The following is an 18,091-nucleotide window of genomic DNA, read 5'->3' on the forward strand; positions in this document are numbered from 1 at the left end:
CCGATGACGAGGTCCTCATAGTGCGCTCCGTAGTTTTCGGTGTCTACGTGTATTAATACCTTGAATTCGATGTCCACGTGTCCCAGGTTGCCGATGACGGGATCCAGATAGTGCGTTTCATAGTTTTCGGTGTCCATGTGTAATCGTACGTTGAATTCGATGTCTAGTGTCCCAGGATGCCGATGACGAAGTCCACATAGTGCGTTTCATAGTTTTCGGTGTCCAGGTGTAATAATACGTTGAATTCGATGTCTACGTGTCCCAAGTTGCCGATGACAAGGTCCACATAGTGCGCTCCGTAGTTTTCGGTGTCTACGTGTATTAATACTTTGAATTCGATGTCCACGTGTCCCAGGTTGCCGATGACGGAATCCAGATAGTGCGCTTCATAGTTTTCGGTGTCCAGGTGTAATTGTACGTTGAATTCGATATCTAGGTGTCCCAGGTTGCCGATGACGAGGTTCACATAGTGCGCTTCGTAGTTTTCGGTGTCCAGGTGTAATAATACGTTGAATGCGATGTCTAAGTGTTCCAGGTTGCCGATGACGATGTCTAGATAGTGAGCCCCGTAGTTTTTGGTGTCTACGTGTATTAATACCTTGAATTCGATGTTTAAGTGTCCCAGGTTGCCGATGATGAAGTCCACATAGTGCGTTCCGCGTTTTATTTATAATTTTAAATAAATAAATAAATTTATTCTATACTTAATTATAAGCCGCATTATTCGCCGTCTGCGTCGTCACGCACACCCATATCTTTCACTCCCACATCCACGCTGATAATCATTTAATATTACTCCCATCGCATTCTTCTCTAAATTATTTTTATTTATTGTTGTCCTTATTTATTTAAAATTTCGAGGTCTAACAGCGCCAAGTTTTTTTACAAGAAAAATTTATGTATTTTAATAAAATATTTTTATTTTGTACTGTTACCTTTGTAATTCTTTGTGATTAAATCTTTTATTTTATTGAAAAATACATATATAAACTTTATATTTAAATACAAATTGTATTCCCTCGTTGGATTAAATATTTTAATAAAATATTTGTATTTTGTACTGTTACCTCTGTAATTTTTTGTGACCATTAAAAAATACACATGTAAACTTTGTATTTAAATATCTTGTATTCTCTTGTTAAATTTAAATAAAATTTTTTAATCTTATAAAATTGTTATTATACATTCTTTTCTAATTGACACAATGTAAAGATTTTTCAAAGTAGTGCAACAATTATTTTTTGAGGCAATATACATGTTCTCTCTGTAATTGGCGCTCTAATTTAAAGAGATATCATTTCTTTTTTGTAATTGTAATAGATCACTTGAGCGCGACTATTCTTTTTGATAAGGTAACATAATTTTGTGACGTGTATCACTTGGGTTATAATTTTTCGGAAATAAAGATACTACTGCTCAGATTTTTTCGAGATTTTTCGAGATATTATAGTAACCTAGTGATTAATGTTGACACCCACGCAAGCGATCTTTTAATAAAAAAGCTGCTGTGGAAGATAGTAATAAGAATATTGACGACAACATATCTGCGCACCAAGATTCTAATTGCGACGACAATGTACCCGCTTTTCGTTCACGTGATTCATCCGTGACTCTTCCTATTGACAAGGACAAGGAGACTTTCACCGTGCGTGATGGCAAACTAGAAAAATATACATATCAACACGCCCGCCCCGTGATCACTAGATACGACAGTAGTTTCCGTGGTAAGGCCAAAATCACAATGAAACTTCCTCCCGACCAGACTACCGCCAGGAAAGGTAAGAATTTAATCAAGATATGGATGATTCTGAGGGACAATCAAATCTGTCCGTCCGCAGTTGACATGCTTAATCATTTTACCGCAGAAGCAGAATTCTCAGACTATGTAGAGGCCAATTTGGCATTAGAAAAAATTGAGAAAATTCACAATAAATTAAAAGCTTTTATGGAACAGCGGTCAATGATTAGTAGAGGTGTCATAGCGGACTGGCCCTCTTCAATCAAAGATCTATGGTCGGTAATTCAGAATAGAACAGGCATCTCGGGCTTCGAACGTATATGTATCGACGAAAATGGAATAACACTGAAAAGAAAACTGTTTTAACGGAGACGGACAATATCATAATTACTTTTAAAGGAGTCGGCATTAGAGATTTGAATATATTTACTAACAACGTGGGCTTGAAGGTTGGACCCTTTGTACCGCAGATCAGGCAGTGCTTCAACTGTTACAGGTTTGGTCACACTAAAACTTCATGTAAGAGCGAAACATATTGTGTCGTATGCGGCGACAAGTCACACGGTCAATGTGAGAGGCCGATTAGATGTCGTAACTGTGGCGGCCCTCATAGATCTACATTTAGAAGTTGCCCAATATTTGAAAAGAACAAGCAAATTAATATTGTTATGGCACGTAAAAATGTCTCTTTTTACAGCGCTAGACGTATTGTGGAGGGAGAGAGTCGCCCCCCCGCTCCTCCTGTCGATATGTTGACGAGTACGGGGTCTTGGCCGAGGCTCCCTGTCCCGAGAGGAATCTCTTCCGCTGATATGACTAACGGTAATGCGAATAAGGATCATCGGTTGTTGGGTGCGGTCCCAACTCGCCCCATGGGGACCGTTTTCCCCCCTGATCGAGCGACGGATTCCGGACGTAGAAAGCCCCGGGGGATCCCGGATAGGCACACTCAAGACTACTGTAGACAATTTGACCTATAGGCCAGTGAAATTTGTAAGGAAAATCAGGGCATTTTGCTATCGTCGGCTAAAAATGGGGCTGCTTGGGCTCAGTCCCTGACTGAGGTGGCGGGGGCGGATCCGCCCCCGAGTCATTCGCCACGAGAGCGTCGGGACGACTGGCGCAAATTTAGAGAGCTGTAGTCTACTCTGCTCTAACTTATGCACAGTATCTCGGAGGCGCGGTCACTTCTCGGCGCTTTCCCGGGTGATGGCCCGTGAGATGGAAGTGGGCCGTCTTTAGATGAGAATACTGATAGAGATGATCTTAGTGTATTTGCATGTGATCGAGTCACGCCAGTAATCAATGAGAGGTCTAGGTCTCTTTCTTCACAATAACATTCAATCTTCTATTGTGGAATTGTCGAGAATATGAGAGCAGTAGAAATGAGTTAACTATAAGCATGTTATTGATTTCGATATGATGATTCTTACGGAAACTAGATGCACTGATACTAAACGTATACATTTTTCAGGTTTTAAAACTTTACAAAGTAACAATTTGCTAAACAACGGCGGTGTTGCGATATCTGTTCGTAACCACATTGAATTTGAGGTTATTCCTCGCTCTGACACGGCACCGCCTGGCTACGATACTGTTGGTATCAGAACCAAGAACTTGGACAACAACTTCAACATCTTCGCGGTCTATAGACACCCACGTGGCACTATTAAGTCGCATCATTTAAGATCTCTTTATGAACAAGCACATGACAGCGAGGACACTAATACTGGGAGATTTCAACGCTCACAACACGGCCTGGAGTTGCGATCTTACCAAGCCGGGCGGAGATATCTTATACGACACAATGCTGGATATGGACTATATATGTGTTAATGTTGACACCAGATCGAGAGTTAGACTACGAGGACAACGAGATTCCAATCTCGACCTCATGTTTGGTTCCATGAGGGTAATAGACAAGGTCGAATACCGACAACTTGATGAGACTTGGGGTAGCGATCACTACCCCATTGTATTTACTTTCGACAACCATATTCTTCCTTACAAAAAGATCACCAACAGAATTTCCTCGAAAAAAACGGATTGGTCGCTGCTGTTCCAGAGGCTTGTGGATGATGCTATTAAGTCGAATCCTTTACCGGATATAGACTCATTTAAGACAGATGTGAATAACTATTATGAAAAATTCACCACCATTCTTAGATCCTCAGTCGACCGCGCCTCTGGCAGACGGATTGATGCGAATCGGACTGGACGCCGCCCTAATGGGCGTAAGGTTAACCATAAATGGTGGGACGCCAAGTGTGATCGGGCAATACAAGAGAGAAAAAAAGCTCTGTCCACTTTTAAGCGATGCAAAATTCTCCACTCATAGGTAGAATATAAACGACTGTGCGTTCTCGCCAGAAGGACTATCGCTCTGAAAAAAAAAGAAAAGTTTTGAAGAGTTCTGCGCGGGAATTAACCGTTTTACCAGCTTGAGCTATGTGTGGAACACAATTAAAATTCTTAAGAATGCAAAACAAAACATCCAATGGAATTGCTGGCCCACGAATAACAGGGAGGAGGAAATTAGGAAGTCGATCGATAAACTAGCCCCTTCTTTTGCCGGTGTTAACCCATCATTCGAGATAGATGATCAGCTGGATGACTCGCCGCTTGGTGTCCCATTTTATCGTGCTGAACTAGATCGCGCGATCAGTATGATTAAGAAAAATTCTGCCCCAGGTCTCGACGGCATAGGGTATAAAATGATAAAGGAGTTGCCGGACTCGGGTTTCACTTGTTTGCTTGCTCTGTTTAATGAAATCTGGAGATCGGATTCATTGCCGAAGGAGTGGTCTCGGTATCAGGTTGTTTTTATTGATAAACTTGGCAAAGAAAAAGTTCATCCGATATTGCTATCCTCTTATATAGGCAAGCTATGTGAGCGGATGATCAACGAGCGCTTCTCATAGTGGCCGAAAACGAGAATAAGTATAGCCCTTCTCAAAACGGCTTTCGCAGGGGAAAATCTTGTGCCGACAACCTGGTCAAGATCACGTCGGATATCCGTGCCTCCATGTGCATAGGTGAGTACACGCTCGCTGCGTTTCTCGACGTGTCATCGGTCTATGACAACGTGGACTTTTGCATTATGATCGATATTCTGATAGCGCTCAACTGTCCTATAGGTATTATCAAATTCATCCGCAAATGGCTATACCTGAGATTAGTTCGTTTCATTGTTAATTCGCAGGAATTCATTGAACGCCTGGTCTACACGGGACTCCCGCAAGGCGCTGTCCTCAGCCCAGTGCTGTACTCTCTCTAGACGGAGAGGCTATGTTATGACTTACCTGAGGGTGTACTCTCTTGCGAATTTGCCGACGATATATGTCTGTATATATCTGGCCCAAATAGACGGCGTAAGCGACTTCGCTCCAGCAAGCGGTAAATTTGATTGCGGAAAGACTGCTCGATATCGGACTGGACCTGGACCCCCAGAAGACTGTTTTGATAGAGTTCAACAAGTATGGCCTATGTGACAAATCCCTAAGCATAACGGTACAGGGCTGCGAGGTATTTAATAGCGAGGAATCAAAGTTCCTGGGCATATGGATAGATAATGGACTAAAATTCTTTCACCAGGTACAAGAAGTGAGAGGTAAGGTTGACAGAGCCAATGCTGTCGTGAGATACTTGAGCAGTGTATCGAAAGGATTGGAAGCCAATACGGCTCTCATGCTATATAAAAGCTTTGTAAGATCGGTCACTGACGGCTGTTTTGTCTATCACCACAGAGACGCCGCTTTGCAACTTAAATTAGAAAGAACACAATATAAGGGCATCAGGACGGGATTGGGTTACAGAAACAGCACCCCGAATAACGTTATCATTGCTGAGGCGAAAGTCCGATTACTGAAGGATCGAGCGGAGATGCTTGCTAAAAACTATATTTACAGGACCATCGCATACAACACGGTCGGTTTATGTGACAGACTTCAGACGCTATATGATGGAGAGGCTTAAGTACGGTACCGTCAACCGACATATGCGTTCTCTCTGTTGTCCCGTATGTGGAAGAACAGTGCAGTGGTAAGACCTTCTATTGGTCCACCGAGAAAATACAAGATATTCCAGGGTTTGTTTGAGGCTCACTCCTTTGTCCCCACGATAGACTTCTCCTTTAGATCGGCTAGAAAATTAGATAATAAATAATATACGGATGAACGAATGATCAACGATATAATCTCCAAATATGAGTTAAATGAGTCGTCTGAGATCATATTTACTGATGGATCATATGATTCGGAATGCTGCGCCACTGGTGCTAGTTTGGTGATCGAAGGACAGGAAACTGCTTATAAAATCAGCTTACCCAAGATGTACTCATCATTCACGGCAGAGGTCTTCGCTATTAACGCCGCATAAAAACTAATGATTGACCAACGAGAATCTAGAGACGAGTACGTCATCATTCTGTCTGACTGCAGATCGGCGCTTTTGGCGATTCGCAATAATTTATTGTCTGTCCATAGAAATCGATATGCGACTGAAGCTAGATTGCTTATTTACTCCCCCAAAAAGGAATATGGTAAAAAAATTATATTAATCTGGATTCCCTCTCACGTGGGTATAGTAGGCAACGAGTGGGCGGACGAGCTGGCTAAGGAGGTGGCTCGCGAGCCCCCTGATGCGAACATTGAGGTCCCGATCGGCGATATGATGGCCGTAGCTAGAGAGGAGACCTGGTGTGCTACACAGATCTCTATAAAACGTGACTCTGCCTATAAGGGTACCTTTTATTTCAATAATTTTTATGACGAGAAGGCCCGCAAGCCTTGATTTAGTAAGATCAATACCGAGAGATATTTTGTTACGTTTATTAACAGCTGTTAATCACTCTAGAGTGAGAGCAAATCACTTTAAACTGGGATCCTCCTTATATAGAAAAGGATATGTGGACTCACAACGGTGTGACTGCGGATATGAATGTGAAGATTTGAATCATGTTTTGCTGCATTGTTGTAAGTACGATGACCTTAGGATCAAGATGGACGAGGACCTTAGAGCCGCGGGTTACCTTGCGGAGATCGATATTTATAGCTTGATTATGGGCAAGAATTGGAAACTGCTTTATTTTATTTTTGATTTATTTAAAAGAATTGGAAAGGTGTAATATAGTACCCCTATGCACTGGCTTCCTTTATTCTTATTGGATTGGTTTACATTGTGTGTGTTAGATTGTCCTCGGACAGAAGACACCTATTCTCCCTCACCCGAGGGAAAATTCAAAACCCTCCCCCCAAGCTGCTTTAGAATTCGATATCAATTATTGTACATTAGCTCGCTATTGCAAAAAAAATTCCAGAGAAAGACTATGTATGTAAAAATATTGCTACTCCAACGATTTCTGTGGGTTATTCTAAAGCTAGACAGATTTTTAATAAGTCTCAAAAACAAGAATTGGTAAATTACATTTTACGTGCTTTGGATATTTATTTTGGTCTCTCTCCCAAGGAAATCAGAACTTTGGCTTATAATCTAGCTTGCAATAATTTAATTGAGATGCCTGCATCCTGGATGAAAAATAAAATGGCAGGAGAAGATTAAAACAGGAACTATTTGTCGTTTTCTCTATATAAAAGATATGACAACCAACCCAGAGTCGTGTGACAACCAACCCTGGGTATGGGGTAAGTCGTCACATTTTTACGATTTTGCTTAGAATTAAATAACTTTTTTGTGTATAAATATATATAAGTCTAATATTTTTTTTCTTATACCTAAAGAATGTAGCTACATTATAAAGTACTATACAATATTATAAAATATTGCTAAAAAATTTTTTAAAAATCAGTATTTGAAGAGTGTGACAACCCGCCCCGGTCTTCCCTACGCTTTAACAAAGCGCCTATCAAAAAAAAGCTCTAGAACGGACGAACCTATCAAAGATGAGAACGGTGCGCTCTTAACATCCAAGCGGCGACAAATCGAGCGCTGGAGACAACACTTTTCCGCGGTTTTTAACAATGCCACAACCGCACCAAGAACAGCAGACATGCAAGAACTTGAAACCACGGAGAACCCCAACATCAATATTGCAGCACCCACCAAAGACGAAATCATTCAAGCCATCAAAGAGATGAAAGGTGGAAAAGCACCAGGCATTGACAATATCGCTTCTGAGATCCTCAAGACAAACTTGAAGCTATCGACTGACATCCTGGAGCCGCTGTTGAGGAGACTCTTCCTGGTGAGTGGAACCAGGGGGTCCTGATTAAACTGCCAAAAAAGGGAGACAAATCAGACTGCAATAACTGGAGAGAAATCACACTGCTCCCGGTATGCGGTAAGATCCTGTCACGTATCTCCTGAACAGGATACGAAAGCCATCAGTTGACGATATGTTACGAGAGGAACAAGCTGGCTTCAGGGAAGGCAGATCCACGACCGACCACATCAACACACTCCAAATTATAATTGAACAATTTGCCGAACACCAGGCCGCATTATATACCCTATTCGTCGACTTCAAAAAGACTTTCGACTCAATCGATCGAGAGAAAATGTGGACGGCAATGTCGTCATTTGGCATCCCTCAAAAAATCATACGTTTGGTCTGAGCCACATACGAAGGTTAGGAGAGAGTGGGCTCCCATGAGCCACGGGGTCCAATGTGACAGTGCGAGTTTTCTGTATTAACGTTCTGCAAAATAGTCACAGTGGGTATGAAAACTTTTGTTTTCAAAATATATAACTTCCATAAAAAAATTATGCCGAAATAAGCATGTATATTTTAGTTAAAGACAGATAAGTAATTGGAGCCTTGCAAAGTAAATTTTTACTTGTCATAACTTTTTGATATGTATGGATTTCTAGAAATTTTACAGTTAGAAAAAAATTCATAAGACGTTCGTCGGAATCTAGGTTCAATACCAACGTGCGCACAAAAACGTTTAATTGTCCTGTATCTGAAATATTTACGATAAATAATATCGATGTTTAGTGGGGTCCAATGTGACGCAGGTTGATGGGGTCCTCTGTGCCACGCTTACAGAACTACCTAACCTAAGTACGTGACAGCGCAAGTTTCCGTAGTGTGTTTCGATCACGGAATAGTAAATGTTAGTGCCTAAATTTTCTTATAAAATGAAATAATTTTCATCGATAATCATATCCACACTTTCATTTTCTCTTTTTTTTGCCCTTTACTTACAGATCACATGTAATTGAGTCGCTGTGAGGCAATATTTGTTTATCTCTGCTAGGTTACGATAAAAAGTAAGGTTATAGGACTTTGTTTTCAGTTTTCAATTTCTTAGGTCATCTGATGAAACAAATATGACATGATTATTGATAAATTGGTTCTCTAGCACTTGATTTTTCTTTTTTGTAGAGAGAGTAGTTAATAATAAACTACGTTGAAAAACATGCCGCGACAGAGAAAGAAGAAAACGGAACGGCAGACTGTTGATGCTGGTACGATGGAGCTGGGGATTCGCAAAGTTGTCGATGATGAGTGGAGTATTCGAGCTGCAGCAGAGAGCTTGAGCACAAATCGAACAACTTTACATCGCTATGTCAAAAAGTATAAAGAGACTGCACCGGAGGAGCGTAGATGCATGAGACTCACACCAAACTATGCAACAAAAGTGGTCTTCTCACCTATTATCGAAGAAAGTCTGAAAAAATACCTAATGACTGCATCCCAAATGCATCATGGATTAACTCGCAAGCAAGTTATGCAATTAGCATACCAGCTAGCTGTTGCGAACAAGCTTGATTGCCCACGGAATTGGCAAGAAAAACAGTCTGCCGGTGTCGACTGGTATAATATGTAATAACGTGCAATTGACCAAAGATCTGTAATAAACAGGATTTAAACAGATCTCTTCTACATGTCACAGAGTACCCTACCTTTCACATTACATATCACAGGGTACCCTACCTTTCACATTACATATCACAGTGTACCCTACGCTGTGGCTCAATCGACCCCACGCGTGGGGTCCACTGTGACAAACGCAGCATTTTGAAATATCATTATTTTTGCAAAATATTTCTGACAATTTACTTCTAAAATCATTTACAAACAAAGTTTATTATATTAAACATCGAATAGTACCATTTATATTCTAATGAAGTTATTAAAAACCATTTTTAATGTCATTTGAAAAAACGTGGTTCAAGGGTGCCCACTCTCCCTACACGTGTCAGGTGGAACATTGCGGGACGCTCTCACCACCTATCACCGTCCGGGGTGAAGCAGCGATGTCTCCTCTCATCCATCCTGTTCATTATGACACTGGATTGCACGTTTCGTAAATCAGCAAACCAAAGCCGCGGGATTCAGTGGGGACTCAGCAGTCGGCTGGTGGAGCTAGGTTTTGCGAACGACCTCTGTCTTCTGGCAGAAAGTTTCCAAGACATGGAGGCAAAGCTCAACAATTTAAAAACTGAGGTAGCTAGAATCGGACTTAAAATCAACAATAAAAAAACCCAAATAGATGCGGATTAATCCCCGGAATAATTCAAGACTGAGGTTGGGGGAGGCCGACATCAAGAGAGTACCAGAATTCTACTCTCTCGGCAACATGATGGGCCTGGACGAAGGTACGGCGGCGGACATCAGGAGCCGAGTAAATAAAGCTAGGGCGGCTTTTGCTCAGCTGTGACCCGTCTGGCGCTCAAAGCAAATTATGCGGTGGACAAAAATGAAAATCTTTAATTTTAACGTCAAGTCCGTCTTTCTCTACGGCTGCAAAACATGGAAAATGAGCAACAACATCTTAAATAACCTCTAGTCCTACGTAAACCGATGCCTACGTCACATCATAGAAATATGGTGGACTAATGTAATATCTAATGAAAAACTGTGGGAGATCACAAACCAGAGCCCTATTAAACTCCAGATTGTATAAAGAAAATGGAAATGGATTGGTCATACTCTTCGTAAGCGACAAAACAATGTGGCAAGACAAGCCTTGGATTGGAACCTATATACAGGGCAACAGGAGAAGAGGCAAGCCCAGAAATACCTGGCGAAGAACGATCGAAAAAGAATTAAAGACGACTAACAAGATCTGGGGTGAAGCCAAAGCGTTGGCACAGGACAGGGATGAATGGCGCGATTTCGTCAAGACCCTATATGTTCCACTCAATAAGAATAAAAGGATTTATCATTATCATAGCATATTACTACGATATGTGACATAATGGAGAAGTTTTATTGCAATCAAAATTAAATAAATTTTGTTAAGTTTCACCCTTAAAAGGAATTTATTGTGTCGATTATAGTTAAAAAGATATTAATGATTAACATAGAATCTCAACTTTAACGCAATGAATAGACATTTTTTAATGTGAATTGAATTAAAAAATGTTTATTTATTGCGTTAAAGTTGAGACTCTATGTTAATCATTAATAATATTTTACACAGACCATTAAGGATCTATGAAATATATATCCTTTAATTATGTTATTTAAACGCTTAAGAGTTTTTCAGGTTGATGAATATTTATCTGATGTCAAAGTTGATAAATTCATAATAACGGAGCCCATATGATGAATATCAAAATAAAAATTTTACTACTCATAATTATGATATTTGCCATATAGGCTCTGTCATTTTGAATTTATTCATTTTAAAATTAGATTAGTATTTAACGTCATGAAAAACTTATATAACATGTTGAATAACATGATTAAAGAATATAGATCTTTAATAGATGCAATTTTGACTCAATCAAGAGACACGGTAGTGTCTCGCGCCAAGTACACGCGGAGCGAGACCGACCGTGACTTTTTTACGCGACGCGACGGGTTGCGAGTACCCGAGATGTTGAGATCTCGATAACGAGTGAACGGATCAATTTAAGTTCTAAGTAGGCTTGATCGATAGCTTGGGGTCCAATTAGGGGGGGGGGTTTCTCTCATAATATTCCGCTACGTGCCCTACAAGCGGAGATATTGCGACGCAAAGTCCAAATGTGAAAATTTATTTTTAAGATACGAATACGAATACTTCTACGTCGACCGTCTCTCATCTCAATATTATTATGATTAGCAGAGAAACGTCACTTTCATTTTTTCGACGCTGGCGGCGCAGGTATCGCCAGTTTTGATATCGCGCGCGTATTTCGAAATTAGGTCGATAGATTTATCGGTCAGGAAGAAGATTTCTATTTAGGTAAATTAGGTAATAATATATATTTTGAGTCAACGGAAAAGAAGGTTCCCTACGCTTGGCAGAAAGTGTCGCTAGGGAATTTTTAAGTCGATTCTTATGAATCAAGCTTGAATTCGATGTCTAGGTATCCCAGGTTGCCGATGACGAGGTCCAGATAGTGCGCTTCATAGTTTTCGGTGTCCAGGTGTAATAACATGTTGAATTCGATGTCTACGTGTCCCAGGTTGCCGATGACGAGGCCCTCATTGTGCGCTCCGTAGTTTTCGGTGTCTACGTGTATTAATACCTTGAATTCGATGTCCACGTGTCCCAGGTTGCCGATGACGGGATCCAGATAGTGCGCTTCATAGTTTTCGGTGTCCATGTGTAATCGTACGTTGAATTCGATGTCTAGTATCCCAGGTTGCCGATGACGAGGTCCACATAGTGCGCTTCATAGTTTTCGGTGTCCAGGTGTAATCGTACGTTGAATTCGATGTCTAGGTATCCCAGGTTGCCGATGACAAGGTCCACATAGTGCGCTCCGTAGTTTTCGGTGTCTACGTGTATTAATACCTTGAAATTGATGTCTAGGTGTCCCAGGTTGCTGATGACGAGGTCCAGATAGCGCGCTCCGTAGTTTTCGATGTCTAGGTGTAATAATACCTCGAATTCGATGTTTACGTGTTACAGCGAGGTTGCCGATGACGAGGTCCACATAGTGCGCTCTATAGTTTCCGGTGTCCAGGTGTATTAATACCTTGAATTCGATGGCCACGTGTTCCAAGTTGCCGATGACGAGTTCCACATAGTGCGCTTCGTAGTTTTCGGTGTCTACATGTATTTTTATAGTTTTTGTTTTATAGTTTTTGGTGTCTAGGTGTATTAATAACTTTAAATCTAAATGGGTGCGTTCAGCAGATACTTCGCTAGCCTAGCAATCGTGAGCAGTCGCTCGTTTTCGCTCGTTTCCTCTCCTTTTAATCCATTAGGTCAAAAGAGAGGAAACGAGCGAAAACGAGCGACTGCTCACGATTGCTAAGCTAGCAGAGTATCGGCTGAACGCACCCAATGTAGGACACGTAGATATCGAATTCGAGGTATTAATACATGTAGACACCGAAAACTACGAAGCGCACTATGTGGACCTCGTCATCGGCAACTTGGAACACGTGGCCATCGAATTCAAGGTATTAATACACCTGGACACCGAAAACTATAGAGCGCACTATGTGGACCTCGTCATCGGCAACCTGAGACACCTAGACATTGAATTCAAGCTTGATTCATAAAAATCGACTTAAAATTTCCCTAGCGGCAAAATTAAAATTATGTCATGACATAATAAAATCGCTGAATTAAAATTATGTCTATACATAATAAAAATTGGACAAAAATTATGTCTAGACATAATAAAAATTGGATGAATTAAAATTATGTCTGACGTAAAAATAATTATCAAAAATATCGATACCTGAAGATATTGGTACATATACAGTTGCGAACAACATTCAGTAAGACACGCAAATAAAAATAAATAAAGAATTTTACAGTCAACGACTTATTAACATTAATCATGCTTTATTGCGATTACGTTTTATGTTGAAATTGAAAAATATATACAAGGTGTACAACTAAAAGAGTTAAAGATTATTATTTAAAAAAAACTAAGCAAAATATTAAATTGTTATTTTCTTTAGAAATAATAGTCCGTAACACTTTTAGCTTCATACCTTGTATTATATACTGTTTATAAAATTATAAAATATATTGTTCATAAGATTAAGATGCGTAACACTACAAAAAGGCGTGATATCCGTACAAAGTTACCTTTTTAAAAAAAAGGTAAAAAAGAGCGCCAAGTACACGCATAGTAGTGTATATGTATTATGTTGTTACCCTGTTATGTTGTTACCTCGAAAAAAACAAAGTGGTAGTATTATACCTCCAAATAGCTTTATCCTGTACATATTGTTTATAAAATGTTTATAAATTTTATAAATATATTATAAAAAGGCGTGATATCCGCACAAAATTACCTTTTTTAAAAAAAGGTAAAAAAAGGCGCCAAGTACACGTATAGTAGTGTATATGTTGTTACCTAAAAAAAAAAAAAAGTGGTAGTATTATACCTCGAAAAAACCTAAGTAACCTAAGTAACAAGTGGTAGATCTTTATATCTCGAAAAATCTCGAAAAAATCTAAGCAGTAGTATCTTTATTTCCGAAAAATTATAACCCAAGTGATACACGTCACAAAATTATGTTACCTTATCAAAAAGAAGAGTCGCGCTTCAAGTTATCTATTACAATTACAAAAAAGAAATGATATCTCTTTAAATTAGAGCGCCAATTACAGAGAGAACATGTATATTGCCTTAAAAAATAATTGTTGCACTACTTTGAAAAATCTTTACATTGTGTCAATTAGAAAAGAATGTATGATAACAATTTTATAAGTTAAATTTTATAAGATATTTAAACACAAGATATTTAAATACAGAGTTTACATGTGTATTTTTTAATAGTCACAAAGAATTACAAAGGTAACAGTACAAAATACAAATATTTTATTAAAATATTTAATCCAACGAGGGAATACAATTTGTATTTAAATATAAAGTTTATATATGTATTTTTCAATAGAATAAAAGATTTAATCACAAAGAATTACAAAGGTAACAGTACAAAATAAAAATATTTTATTAAAATACATAAATTTTTTTTGTAAAAAAACTTGGCGCTGTTAGACCTCGAAATTTTAAATAAATAAGGACAACAATAAATAAAAATAATTTAGAGAAGAATGCGATGGGAGTAATATTAAATGATTATCAGCGTGGATGTGGGAGTGAATGATATGGGTGTGCGTGACGACGCGGACGGCGGATAATGCGGCTTATAATTAAGTATAGAATACGTTTATTTATTTATTTAAAATTTCGATTTGTATTTTGTACTGTTACCTCTGTAATTCTTTGTGACCATTAAAAAATACACATGTAAACTTTGTATTTAAATATCTTGTATTCCCTTGTTAAATTTAAATAAAATTGTTTAATCTTATAAAATTGTTATCATACATTTTTTTCTAATTGACACAATGTAAAGATTTTTTAAAGTAGTGCAACAATTATTTTTTGAGGCAATATACATGTTCTCTCTGTAATTGGCGCTCTAATTTAAAGAGATATCATTTCTTTTTTGTAATTGTAATAGATCACTTGAAGCGCGACTCTTCTTTTTGATAAGGTAACATAATTTTGTGACGTGTATCACTTGGGTTATAATTTTTCGGAAATAAAGATACTACTGCTTAGATTTTTTTTGAGATTTTTCGAGATATAAAAATCTACCACTTGTTACTTAGGTTTTTTCGATGTATAATACTACCACTTTCTTTTTTTTTAGGTAACAACATATACACTACTATACGTGTACTTGGCGCTTTTTTTACCTTTTTTTAAAAAAGGTAATTTTGTGCGGATAGATTTTACGTTAATTATTAATATCTTTAATTTTATCCATAATTGAGAGACACAATAAGTTCTTTTTAAGAGCAGAAAGTCCTAACAACATGCTTAATTTTGAATGCATTAAAACTTCTCCAACACGTCACATATCATAGTTATAACATGCCAAAATACATTAAAATACTTCTTTTTTGCAATTTTAACTGTACATTTCTCAAAATTGTGACGTAATAAGTAGAGCAATTTGGCAAACGGATTGTATTCAATGTCCGAAAAGCTATAAGAAAATTGATTTTTCTTGTTCTTGTGCTAAAAAAAAGTAATTTTATATTAAATGATGTTATTGCTGATTTCTTCTAATAATAAAAGAAACAGATCCAAACTTACAAGAGGCAAAAGGCTCATACAAGACATTTTTAATATTTTTTTTGAATTATAAATAAAGTTATTGCAAACATAAAATGTTGTATTCTTTAACTTTTATACGGTTATTTCTTTTCCTAAAACTTTGGTATTTAGTATTTATTTAAAACTTTGAAAAAAAAAATAACTATTTTTTTACGATAAATCAAGAAAACATAATATATGAACATATTTTTTTATAATTTTATAATTATATATTTATACATAATTTATACATATTTATACATATTTATATTTATATATTTTTACATAAAAAAATTTTTACCGGTATTTGATAATAAAATCTCAAATTAATAGAACGCATTGCTAATTAATCAATGATATTGATTGGCATGATGATATACTAATATTAATATAAAAACTGATACTAATATTAATGTAAAAACACTTGGACAATAATATTTGGACAATTATATTGAATTCTAACATCAGAAATGCAAGTTTTTTCTTACACCGTATATCGAAACAAGTTAGCTTTTTTGTACATCATCATGCATGTACGATAATATAGATTGATAAAATATATCGAAAACTTGCCCTCTGGCTCGTGGATTGAATAGAACAAATGTCCATCAATCAACTATCACAAGATTTATTTTCCCCAGAAATATAGAATACATTGAGTTACTGTATAATTTTATCAATTTACTAATATCGAATAGTAAAAGAGTTTTCAGTATATTTTATATAATTTATACTGTCGTGCACGATGGCATGTAAAGAATATTTTTTAATAATAAAAAATTTATATGTATAGCAATAAACAGGAAATTTCTCGTTTTCGATGTTACCCTTGAATACAACTGAAGAAATGCAAATCGCGAAAATATGAAAATACTATTGCAAGGAAAAGCGTTAAGATGCGTCCCTCACCTGTGTATCGTCGCCCGCGGGAGCCTCAGCTTGCGTCGCAGCGTCCGAGGGACTCGCCGCGGCGCGAGCGTGAATGCACCGGGAGGTATGCGAGCGGAAAACTGGAATTGCGTTCTCTCCGTTCTCTCGCGCGGCGCGGCGCAGCGCGGTGCGGATCAATTATAAAGCATACGCGGAGAGCGCGAGCGGGTAACGCGGGGTGTCAGCGTTTACATTCGCTCTTTCGCGGGACGAGCGCGCGAGGATGAGGATGAGGAGAGCCGCAGAGTCTAACGACTAGAAGTAACAAGTGCTGTAGGTTGCCAGCCGGCAACCTTGCGATAGTAATCTCAGCAGCCGGCCGCTATAACTAGCTAACTGAAATATCTCGCGCACGGCTGTACGTCGCGATGTACGTGGTGTCCCGTCAGAAATAAAGATTATTAGGATCGGACGCTTTCAATTGTTATAAAGTAAACTCTAAGAGAGCTTGATCACCAAATTTCACTGTCAAAAACATTTGTTAATTCGATTAAATTGCAAAATTTTCCTGCAAAACTTTGTTTCTTTCCAGTTATGTCATTCTGTAGCAAGGGTTACAGTAAAGCGCGCACGCAAACACACACACATTCAGTTATTTCATTACTTTGTATCAAGTATAAACATGAACATACATTTTGACGGAACTTGAAGAATTGAAAATATAACTACATAAAAATCATTAAAAAATCAGAAAAGAATTGAAATGAAGACTTTTATTGACACATAAAGCTGGGTATACACTTAGCGAACAAACACCGAACAAACAGCGAACGTAAATGTCTGTTGTCATTATTTAACAGATATAATAAAAAATTTCAAATTGCTACATGCAGCAAACATCGAATCTGGTCGAATTCTAGTATTTGGTGCAATCGAAAGAAAGAACAAACAACCTAGGAGCAAAAACGCGAATATCTGAACGTTTGCATTCGCTGTTCGTTCGCTAAGTGTATACCCAGCTTAATACATGTGATAAAAACATTTACGGAAAATTGGATTGTGTTTACATTACATACGCACATGCACGATCCCACTTGGCTTATGAAGCCTTATTTACACGTTCAACTACACATGTACACATATATTATAAAATATTGTTATAATTTTCCGCAATTGCATATATATTACAATGTAAACCTTAAAATTTTTTAATAGTCAAAATTTTTGTTCCAAAGTTAATTATTTGTGCAAAATCCGGAAAAGCGTCCAATTTACGAAGTATCCAACTTTCTTATATATTTCGTTTCTCTAATATATATATATATATATATATATATATATATATATATATATATTATATATTTCGTTTCTCTCTCTCTCTCTCTCTCTCTCTCTCTATATATATATATATATATATATATATATATATATATAGTAAAAAAATTAAAAAATAGTACAACATAACTTTAAGTTTAGAGATTGATTTAATCAGTACCCAAAAGGCAA

At 37.8% G+C, this 18,091-nt stretch overlaps 1 protein-coding gene and 1 long non-coding RNA gene across 24 annotated transcripts in view; one reads left to right on the forward strand and one right to left on the reverse strand.

Moving 5' to 3' along the window:
- LOC143903155 (uncharacterized) overlaps window positions 1-18,091 on the reverse strand; it is a 368,826-nt gene that overhangs the window by 115,952 nt on the left and 234,783 nt on the right. For 2 of the 23 annotated variants that reach the window (XM_077416614.1, XM_077416613.1), the window contains exon 1: window positions 16,625-16,767. The exons of the other annotated variants lie outside the window; for them this stretch is intronic. The gene's annotated coding sequence lies outside the window, so the exon portion shown is untranslated. Of the gene's footprint in view, window positions 1-16,624; window positions 16,768-18,091 lie in introns of those variants that run through there. 23 annotated transcript variants of the gene reach the window in all.
- Window positions 7,554-9,185, forward strand: LOC143903245 (uncharacterized). Its single transcript, XR_013258658.1, has 2 exons — window positions 7,554-8,968; window positions 9,084-9,185. It is a non-coding gene; the product is annotated as an uncharacterized LOC143903245 (long non-coding RNA).

This window comes from Temnothorax americanus, unplaced genomic scaffold (assembly GCF_048541705.1).
Source record: "Temnothorax americanus isolate GAGA-0224 unplaced genomic scaffold, ASM4854170v1 Scaffold44, whole genome shotgun sequence".
Classification (NCBI taxonomy): domain Eukaryota; kingdom Metazoa; phylum Arthropoda; class Insecta; order Hymenoptera; family Formicidae; genus Temnothorax; species Temnothorax americanus.